This window comes from Camelina sativa, chromosome 20, assembly GCF_000633955.1.
Source record: "Camelina sativa cultivar DH55 chromosome 20, Cs, whole genome shotgun sequence".
In the NCBI taxonomy this organism is placed as follows: domain Eukaryota; kingdom Viridiplantae; phylum Streptophyta; class Magnoliopsida; order Brassicales; family Brassicaceae; genus Camelina; species Camelina sativa.
Genome location: NC_025704.1, coordinates 23,503,279 through 23,512,978, shown reverse-complemented (window position 1 = coordinate 23,512,978; position 9,700 = coordinate 23,503,279). Strand labels below are relative to the sequence as shown.

The 9,700-nt window shown below is 36.5% G+C and overlaps 1 long non-coding RNA gene across 1 annotated transcript; it reads right to left on the bottom strand.

Moving 5' to 3' along the window:
- LOC104771508 lies at nucleotides 7,355-8,489 on the bottom strand. Its single transcript, XR_764847.2, has 3 exons — nucleotides 7,880-8,489; nucleotides 7,683-7,752; nucleotides 7,355-7,612 (listed from the first exon to the last, which is right to left on the bottom strand). It is a non-coding gene; the product is annotated as an uncharacterized LOC104771508 (long non-coding RNA).

The following is a 9,700-nucleotide window of genomic DNA, read 5'->3' as shown; positions in this document are numbered from 1 at the left end:
GACTTTGAGAGCTTTTGGGAGAGAGAGATCTGATCTGCTTTGTGGAGAAGAATTCATAAACTCCCTCTTTACTCTTTTAATTTCAATTGCTTATTATTCAGAATTATGTCTTGTTCTTCATTGAATATGTCTGAGTAGTTTGCTTGTTAGGTTTAGGGTTTTTCACAGGGATTTTATAAATTGTTTCATCTGTTTATTTAGGATTCAATATATTTTTAGATCTTCATCTTAGGTTGTTTTTCATATTAATTCTTGATTGATCTCCTAGAATTAATAACTTAGGAAAATAAATGGATATGAGAATATAATTGATTTTCTTGATAAAACCTTTTGATGAGCAAAATTATTTCTTACAAAGAGATTTGATTTAATAATTTTGTGAACAATCTAAACTTATTTTTAAAGCTGATTTATTACCTTGAATTTTACAAAGAGATTTGGATTTTCAGGTTTTAAATTTAGATAATATTTGGAGTGAGAACTGATTTATTTTACAGAAGTGTTTAGAGTTCTAGATCTGTTCTTAATTGTTTGAATCCTATTTATTTCTTGATTTAATAAATTGTGATTTCCTGAGAAATTCCCTAGGCCTAGCTTTTTGATCCATTAAATTTACAACATCTTTTATTTAAATATTTTGCATTGCTTTTCTTTATTTAAATTAATATGTTTAGCATAATTAGAAAACTCTATAATCCATTGTGTTTGATCTAGAGTCTCTGTGAAATTCGACCCCTAAGTACTGCATTGATCTCTTAATTTGAGAGAGTAGCTCTAAGGTTTAATTTGAGCATATCAAATTTTGGCGCCATTGCCGGGGACTCTTTGATCTACCATTAGATTTGAGTTTTTGATTTTGTCTAAATTTTTCTTTTTATTTGAAACTTACACGCTTTTGTTTTCTTTTCTCTTGTGTGTTTCAGGTGCATGCCTCATAGGCCTAACATTAGAAATAATAAGACTGGTCCAGTTCTGAAGCTTTCAAACCAAGAGTTGGGAAAACTTGGGCTGAGAACCGAAAAGCAGCCAAATCCTTGAAGATGGTTAACACAATCATTCTGATGCGTGATGCAGATGGTGCTTTGAGGGATCAAGAGGGCCACTTGCGCAATGAGCAGGGCCAAAAGCTTGATGCAGAAGGAAATATTATTGCTGAAGCTGTTGTTGTCAATGAGCAGGCTGCATCGATCGACACCCCTTCCTGCAGACGGATGTGGAGCTGCAAACCACGTCCAAAACCCGGTTCGAAGACAGGAGAATAACCGAGACTTGATCAAGACCATTGCTGACTACAACCGGGCTGATCTTGCGTATGAGAACCGGTCTGCTATTGTTCCTCCTCCATTTCAGAGGAATGATTTTGAGTTGAAACCTGCTTACTTTCAACTAGTTGGGCAGAGACCTATCTCTAACCTGCCCAATGAGAAGCCTTTGGATCACATTGAGCACTTTGAAGATCTTATGACTAGTATCAAGGCTAATGGAGTGACTGAGGACTACATCTTCTGCAAACTCTTCCCTTACTCACTTGCAGGAGAGGCATCTCAGTGGTTGAAGCAGTTGCAAGCTGGATCATTGACAAATTGGCGTGATGTCAAGGTGGCCTTCTTCAACTACTTCTATGATGATGCAATGTCAGATGAGTTGAGAGTCAAGCTGTCTTCTTTCAAGCAAAGACCAGATGAAGCTTTCAAGGCAGCTTGGGTGAGATTCAAAGCTTATCAAAGAGACTGTCCACACCATGGTTTCTAAAGGGTTCAATTGCTAAGTATCTTCTTCAGAGGATGTGACTGGGAGTATCTGTTGGCTTTAGATGCTGCAAGTCATGGGAATTTCAAGACAAGATTTCCAGAAGATGCTGAAGGTTTGATTGAGAACTTAGCTGCTAGCAATAGTACTAAGAGAGCAGATGCTGAAAGAAAGAGATTACATGGAGGATTTGATTCAAGCCAGTTAGCTTCTGTTAATGCTAAGCTGGATTCAGGCATAATCTCCTTGTGGGTAAGAAATCTGTTCATTTTTCTGCTGAAGTTGAGACATTTGAGCCAGAGCAGGAGAATACAGAGGATAATGTCAACTATGTGTATGGAGCTGGGAATCAAGGTCAGAGATTCGGTATTCCGCAAGGCAACAAGCCTTACAGTGGGAACTCTTCAGACAACACTTCCAAGCCAGAGTATCAGTAGCAACAACAGAATACCGGTTATACCAGAACCTATGGGAACTCATCCTATCAGTCTCCTCCTCCTAAGAATTCTTCTGAGAGTAGAATGGTGTAACATCCGTGAACCAAAATCCCGGTTTGGGGATTGCATCAGTCGATGCAGATGGTGCATCAGTCGATGCAGATGGTGCATCGGTCGATGCATGTTCAGTTTTCTGCGTTTTGACTTGAGTTAAACGCTGCATTTTGTGGCAAAGGGAGAAGGAAAAACCCTTAATCAATTCTTTTGTCTCATTAGTCGACTTTGGCCGTTTTTGAGAGAAACAAAAGAGAGAAAGTGCGTTATTGTTGTTCTTGGTGTTTTCTGGAGATTTGAGGCTGTTCCTGTAGAGATCTGTAGCTGGGATCATTGTAGGAGCTTCCTAGGAGCGTTGTTTTGCTTGTTTGAGGTTCAGTTTTGTCTTGGCAAAAGTAAGTGTAGGACCATGGCTTATCTAAGCTAGAGAACTCTCTAATTTGCTTGTTATGTGTTGTTAGACTTGTTAGAACATTATTTGGGACGTTAGGAAGCTTTCTTGTGGCTTGGGATCGATTTTTGTGGTTGTAGGAACGAAGATCCGGCAAGAAGTTTTGGGAAAACACGATGCTCGGCATTGCATCGGTCGATGCATATCTTGTGTTGGTCGCAAGTGCGAGGACGGCGCGTAAAACCCCAGGGTTTTCGTGTTATGTCGAGCATGCGTCGGTCGATGCAGTGCGAGTGTCGGTTGATGCATCCCCATGTGGTGTCGGTCGATGCATGTTGGTGTCGGTCAATGCAAAGTCTTGGTTTGTTATTTGTTGTTTGTTGATTGTTGTTTGATGGTTAGAGATGACTCTATCGCTTGTGTGTATAGCCCAGTAGATGGGAGGATTGCCTTACTGAGTGTTTATTAAATACTCATGCATTGCAATTTGTGTTTGTGGTGCAGGTAAAGGCAAAGTGTGATCGTGGAATCAAGGCAATGAAGAGGAGGATGTTCTAGGGACTCGATTGGATGTTGTCTGGCATTGATAGGTTGCTAGAGTTGAGTCATTAGAAACATTGCTAGGTTGTTGGTTCTATGATTCTTGTTGTTTGGTATTTGGATATTGATTATGTTATAATATTGGTTATTATTGGATATTTATTGAATATTGGTTTGTTATTTCCGCTGTTGGTTGTGATTGTGGTTAGGTGGCTAGTGGGTATGGGACCACTAGTTGTAGTTTATTATTATATTGTATTTATTATTTATTATTAAAAAAAAAACGGGTCAGGTCGTTTCAAATGGAAGCTATGCTAGAGCAACTGTTGCAGGGTCAGGAGCAGTTGACAGTGCCATTCAATGGAAAGATTGACAATGTCTACACTGAGCTGAATGGGAAGATAGATGCATTAAACATTCATGTCAAGAAGCTAGAGAATCAAGTTATTCAGACTGCTGGGTCTGTCAAACGACAAAAGGTTTTTCTTCCTGGAAGAACTGAGTCAAACCCCAAACATGCTTGCAATGCTATATCAGTGAGAGATGAAGAAGTTGATGAAATTGCTTCTGCAGAACAGGGTGGGAAATCGACAAATCCGTTGACTCCAGATGATGGTGTCGATCGACACCAACTGGGTGTCGGTCGACACTCATCTCAGACTGAACCAGAAGCTGCAAAATCTCCGATTCCAGGTGCTGAGAGGGTGTACAAACCTAAGATTCCTTTTCCTAAGCCACGAAAGTCTAAGCAGGAGATGGAAGAAGCTAGATGCAAAGCAATGATGGATAAGATGATGATTGAGATGCCTTTGATTGATGCAGTAAAAATTTCACCACCACTCAAGCGCTATGTTAAGAGAATGGTATCCAATGGTTTGAGCCCTGAGGAAGGAGCTTTGCTAACTAAGGATGTTAGTGCAATTTTTTTGAACCAGCCTGTTCAAAGGAGGAAAGAGAGGAAGCAGGAAGTGGTTGTCTCTGAGAAAATGAGTGCAGCAATTCAGTGTAAGACTGCTAAGAAGTTACCAGATCATGGAAGCTTTGTACTTGATTGCTCAATCTCAGTAGGAAGGTTTTCTCAGTCACTTTGTGATCTTTGCTCTAGCATCAACTTGATGCCACATTCTGTTGCTGTGAGACTTGGAATGACAGAATTCAAGCCAACTCAGATTTCTCTAATCCTAGCTGATCGATCCCGAAGAATTCTTGAAAGTGTTTTAGAGGATATTCCAATTAAGGTTGGAAACTTCATGATTCCCACTGACTTTGTGGTGCTGAAGTATGATACAGAGCCTAAAGATCCTCTCATCTTAGGAAGATCTTTCTTGGCTACAGCTGGTGCCATCATAGATGTGCAGAAGGGACACATAACACTGAATATGGATGGTTTGAGTATGAATTTTGAGATGGATAAGCTGAGGAGGGCTCCTACTATTGATGGACAGACTTTTTCTGTTGAGAAAGTTGCTGCTACTCGAGCATCAGGCTCAGTGTCGATCGACACCTCCTCTGTGTCGGTTGACACCCCTCCACGACCGAGACAAAACTTGTCCAAAGTTGATGCTCCAAGTCAGAAACTTGTTCCCAAACAGAAGAGTCCCCACTCCACTATCCAAAGTCCTCAGGTAAGGCCAAGGTATGCATCTTCTTTACCTAAACCCCCTCCTATCATCAACAAGACCTTCAAAGATACAAAAACTGTTCTGTAGTAAACCAAGCCACGAGATTATCGTAGAGCGCTTGTTTCTTCTGTTGATGATTTTGCAGGACATAAGAGAAGCAAACCCATCCCTAAATCCCGCCCTTGTGCTGTTCCTCACATCCTTGGCAGACCTCATGCACCTAAAGCTTATACACCACCTTGGATGAAGAGGTCATTCTCTTGGAAGCATTCAATGCCACGTTCTGGTTCACCAGATGCCTGAGCTCCAGCAAAGTCAAGCTAATGACTGAAAACAAGCGCTTAGTGGGAGGCAATCCACTGGTAGGTTTTTCTTTTTTTTTGATTTTCATTTATATTTATTTTATTTTTCTTTTACCAATCTTAGGCTTGATAACACTAGGGACAGTGTTGTTTAAGTATGGGGGAGGTTAGTTACTAACTACATTTTAGTTTTTGAGTTTCAGTTCTGTCAGTCAAAACCATAATGTTTGAGTCAAATTTTTCAAAATTTTTCTTTTTGTCTTTGGGAATTATGATCTTGACTAATGATTTCTCTTATTTGGCTAACACTCTAATGATTATTTGTTTATGCTTGATCTCAGAACTGAAGCTTAGAAAGACTATGAGCCTTATCAACAATCCTGAAAGCCCTTATTCAATGGATATCTGATTAAACTAACGTTGTCTCAACTTTTATCAGGATTTTAACCGGACTTAATCTCTTACTTTGGGGTTGGAAATCAGTGGACTAGACTTCTTCTTCTGGACATACAAGACTGCAATTTTTCAAAGTATGTCTCCCCTCTCTCTTCCCTTCAGTGCTTAAAAAAAAAAGAGAGAAAGATAAAAAAAAAAGGGAACAAAAGATGAGATGATTTTGATCAGTTTAGAGAGGTGGGTAAATTATCTGTGACCTTATTATTCTACTCTTGAGTCAAATGACCACACAAAGCTTGGAAGCGAGGGGTAGGTAAATTACTCATGACCCCGGTATTCGCTTACACCTTTGATTTAAAAAAAAAAACAATTTGGGAGAAATTAACTCTTTGGAAGTGAGAAAAGGGAGAGGAAAGGAGATGTAAGAAGAATGTCTTGGCCTGAAAAGAGTCCATATGCCACTGATCGATACACCAAGGTAAGAACTCACATGTACTTGCTTTAATTTATGTAATGAGATGACAATGGAGATTTCAGAGATTCCAAAGGATTGTGGGATTTGAGTAAGGAATGTTGATGCTTATCATGGTTAAGTATAAGAAGTAAGTTCTTGAGTCAGGTAAATGAAGAGTGTGAATAAGAATCATCATGCAATTGAGTGAGTTCCCTGTTTTCAAACCTCTTTCACATGTCTAAGCTTATATTTTGCTTGAGGGCAAGCAAAGGCTAAGTCTGGGGGAGTTGATATATCATGGTTTTTGTGGTTTTTAACCATGATAAAAAGAGCCTTTTAGAGTTTTTTGATGTGTGTTTCTAGGTTGTTTTTGAGTCTTTACAGGTTATCTAGGATTTTGGCACGGATGAAGCAATTTGGATCATTTTGGAGCATTAATCCCAAAGAAACGACCTTGGAGTCAGAACAGAGAGGGAGTGTCGATCGACACTGCCTTAGCATCGATCAACACCATGTTTAGCCGCAAGAAGACCAAGTTTTGGAAGTTTCACAAATTTACCCAAAGTTTTCCATATTTGCAACACAAGTCCCTAACGTGTTTTAGGACATATAAATAGTATTTTTAGGTTTTACAAACCCGAAAGTTATTTTCTAGCAAGTATTATTTTCAGCAACCCTGTGAGATTTTGAGAGCTTTTGGGAGAGAGAGATCTGATCTGCTTTGTGGAGAAGAATTCATAAACTCCCTCTTTACTCTTTTAATTTCAATTGCTTATTATTCAGAATTATGTCTTGTTCTTCATTGAATATGTCTGAGTAGTTTGCTTGTTAGGTTTAGGGTTTTTCACAGGGATTTTATAAATTGTTTCATCTGTTTATTTAGGATTCAATATATTTCTAGATCTTCATCTTAGGTTGTTTTTCATATTAATTCTTGATTGATCACCTAGAATTAATAACTTAGGAAAATAAATGGATATGAGAATATAATTGATTTTCTTGATAAAACCTTTTGATGAGCAAAATTATTTCTTACAAAGAGATTTGATTTAATAATTTTGTGAACAATCTAAACTTATTTTTAAAGCTGATTTATTACCTTGAATTTTACAAAGAGATTTGGATTTTCAGGTTTTAAATTTAGATAATATTTGCAGTGAGAACTGGTTTATTTTACAGAAGTGTTTAGAGTTCTAGATCTGTTCTTAATTGTTTGAATCCTATTTATTTCTTGATTTAATAATTTGTGATTTCCTGAGAAATTCTCTAGGCCTAGCTTTTTGATTCATTGAATTTACAACAGTTTTTATTTAAATATTTTGCATTACTTTTCTTTATTTAAATTAATCTGTTTAGCATAATTAGAAAACTCAATAATCCATTGTGTTTGATCTAGAGTTTCTGTGGAATTCGACCCCTAAGTACTGCATTGATCTCTTAATTTGAGAGAGTAGCTCTAGGATTTAATTTGAGCATATCACTGATTCTTGGCTCTTTTTGTTAAATCCTAAAATTAGACACTTGTTACTAAGCATACATAACAAGAGAGATTTACAGAAATTAAAAAAAAAAGGTGGAGAAACAAATCTCACCCCAACACTTTCCAGAAGATTGAAATATCGAGTTACCTCAGCAAAGCACACAACACAAGCTCTCCGCAAATGATCCTTCAAAAAAATGAATTTCATATCAGAAAGACAAAAAGAAGACCAGCAAAACATTACTTGTCTATCAGACCTTCAAATGTTGCCATGGAGCAGATGATGGGAACCCACATCCAGTAACTTAAGTGCATCAATATCCAACCCTGAATCAATTTCAAGTGTGATCCAAAAATTACGATTTCAAGTCGAAGAAGAAGACTTAAATTTTTACAAAATCAAAGAACACTAATTACTAAACACAAATTGATACAAAACTAAAGACAAACATACCATGGGAAAGAGATTGGTGATTGAACATCTCCGAATTGGTGAAGGAAAGCCTCCGATTTGGTGGTCTCCGATTTCATCCAACCAAGTTGTCGGTTTCCTCACCGAGAGTTGCCGTTGCAATCCGCCATCAGTGGAGAGGCTGAGCTAATGGCCAAGAACAGACGAAGGTTATCAAAAATCGAATCAATCATCTCCACTTCCAACAGATCATTGACAAAAATCATTTTCAACTTTGTAATCTCCGTCGCGAGAGAAAAAAAAAATGAATACAATTTTTTCCCTTATATATTAAAAATTACACCCAACTATTTTTGAGCATGTCGACATTTCTTAAGATTTCTTAGTTAAGAGGTTATTCTTTGTAATATTGCCATTTATGATTTATTTTTAATTATATTAAACCTAAGAAATATTGTTAAGAAGTTTCAATAAAGATGGTCTAAGTGATAAAACAGTATTTAGGTGTTGAGTGAGTGAACCAAACTCTCTTAGGGCAGTCCTATCGAGAATTGCTCATGTAATTGCTTTTAATTAAAAAATTAAAAAAAAGAGATAGAATATAAAAAAAAAGGAAAATTGTTGTTTGTGAAAGAAATTTGAAAACTGTTTCTAAATCTAAATTAGACAGGTGCCAAATGATCAATGATATACCTATTAAAAAAATATATATATATGTAATAAAAATATATTTTTTTAATTTTTTAAGAAATGTTTCACCGTTCCTCCACTAATGATGGTCTTAGACAATTCACAGATAGGGTTGAGCTGTCAAATCAAGTGCCAGGTAGCGTGCGATGAGAACTTGTTTTTGAATGAGCCACTTTTATTTTAATTACAACATTTTCAATCAAGCATATCTTATTTCACACATACATTACACATCAAGTTCCACATTGCTTCACCCACACATACATAACAATTAAATTAACCAACGAAAGGGATTTGTGTGACGATGCCGTGGTCATTGACACGAACATAAACCCTGTCGCAAACCACAACGGCCAAAACAATTGCATTTTCAGAAATAATCTCAGCCGTCACTTTAGTGTTCTCTATATCGATGATCTCTTTGGCTTCTTCTCCTCTTTTCCCTACCAATTCAGGCCATGAGCTCTTCATCCCTTCTCCTGCAGTATCTATAGATATACACATTTGTCACAGTACATATTATTTATTACTAAAATTTAATATGATCCTAATTATCAACTATCATGCATGCCTAATGCCTTCTTTCCAAAAAGGAAAAAAAACTATCATGCACTCATATATACGTCTCATAATCTTCTCAATCAAACAACTTGTAAATTATGGAAATTATTTACCAAAAAAAAACTTGTAAATTATGTGCAACTTTTTTAAGAAAACATAACTTTGATGTGTTAATTATTTTTACAAAAAAAAAAACTTTGATGTGTTAATAACTTTTTGGGTTAATTAAATAAATACCACAATTCTAAAAGTTATTTAAGAGAATAGCACAACAATTTTTTTTAATAGGAGAATACCATGGGACCCACGTTTTTGGGAGTAAAAAGATAAAATCACCCTTTTTATTGTAATGTAGAAATGAAAGATTACGTGAAATTTTTTAAAATAGCATGTAATATTTATATTTTACATCTCATTTATGAACCCAAACTGACATATAATTTCGTTCTAATTGTAAAATCTAAACCCTAACCATCTCATTTGTGAACCCAAACCGATATATAATTTCGTTCTAATTGTAAAATTTAAACTCTAACCATCTTATTTGTGAACCCAAACCGACATATAATTTCGTTCTAATTGTAAAATCTAAACCCTAACCATCTTATTTGT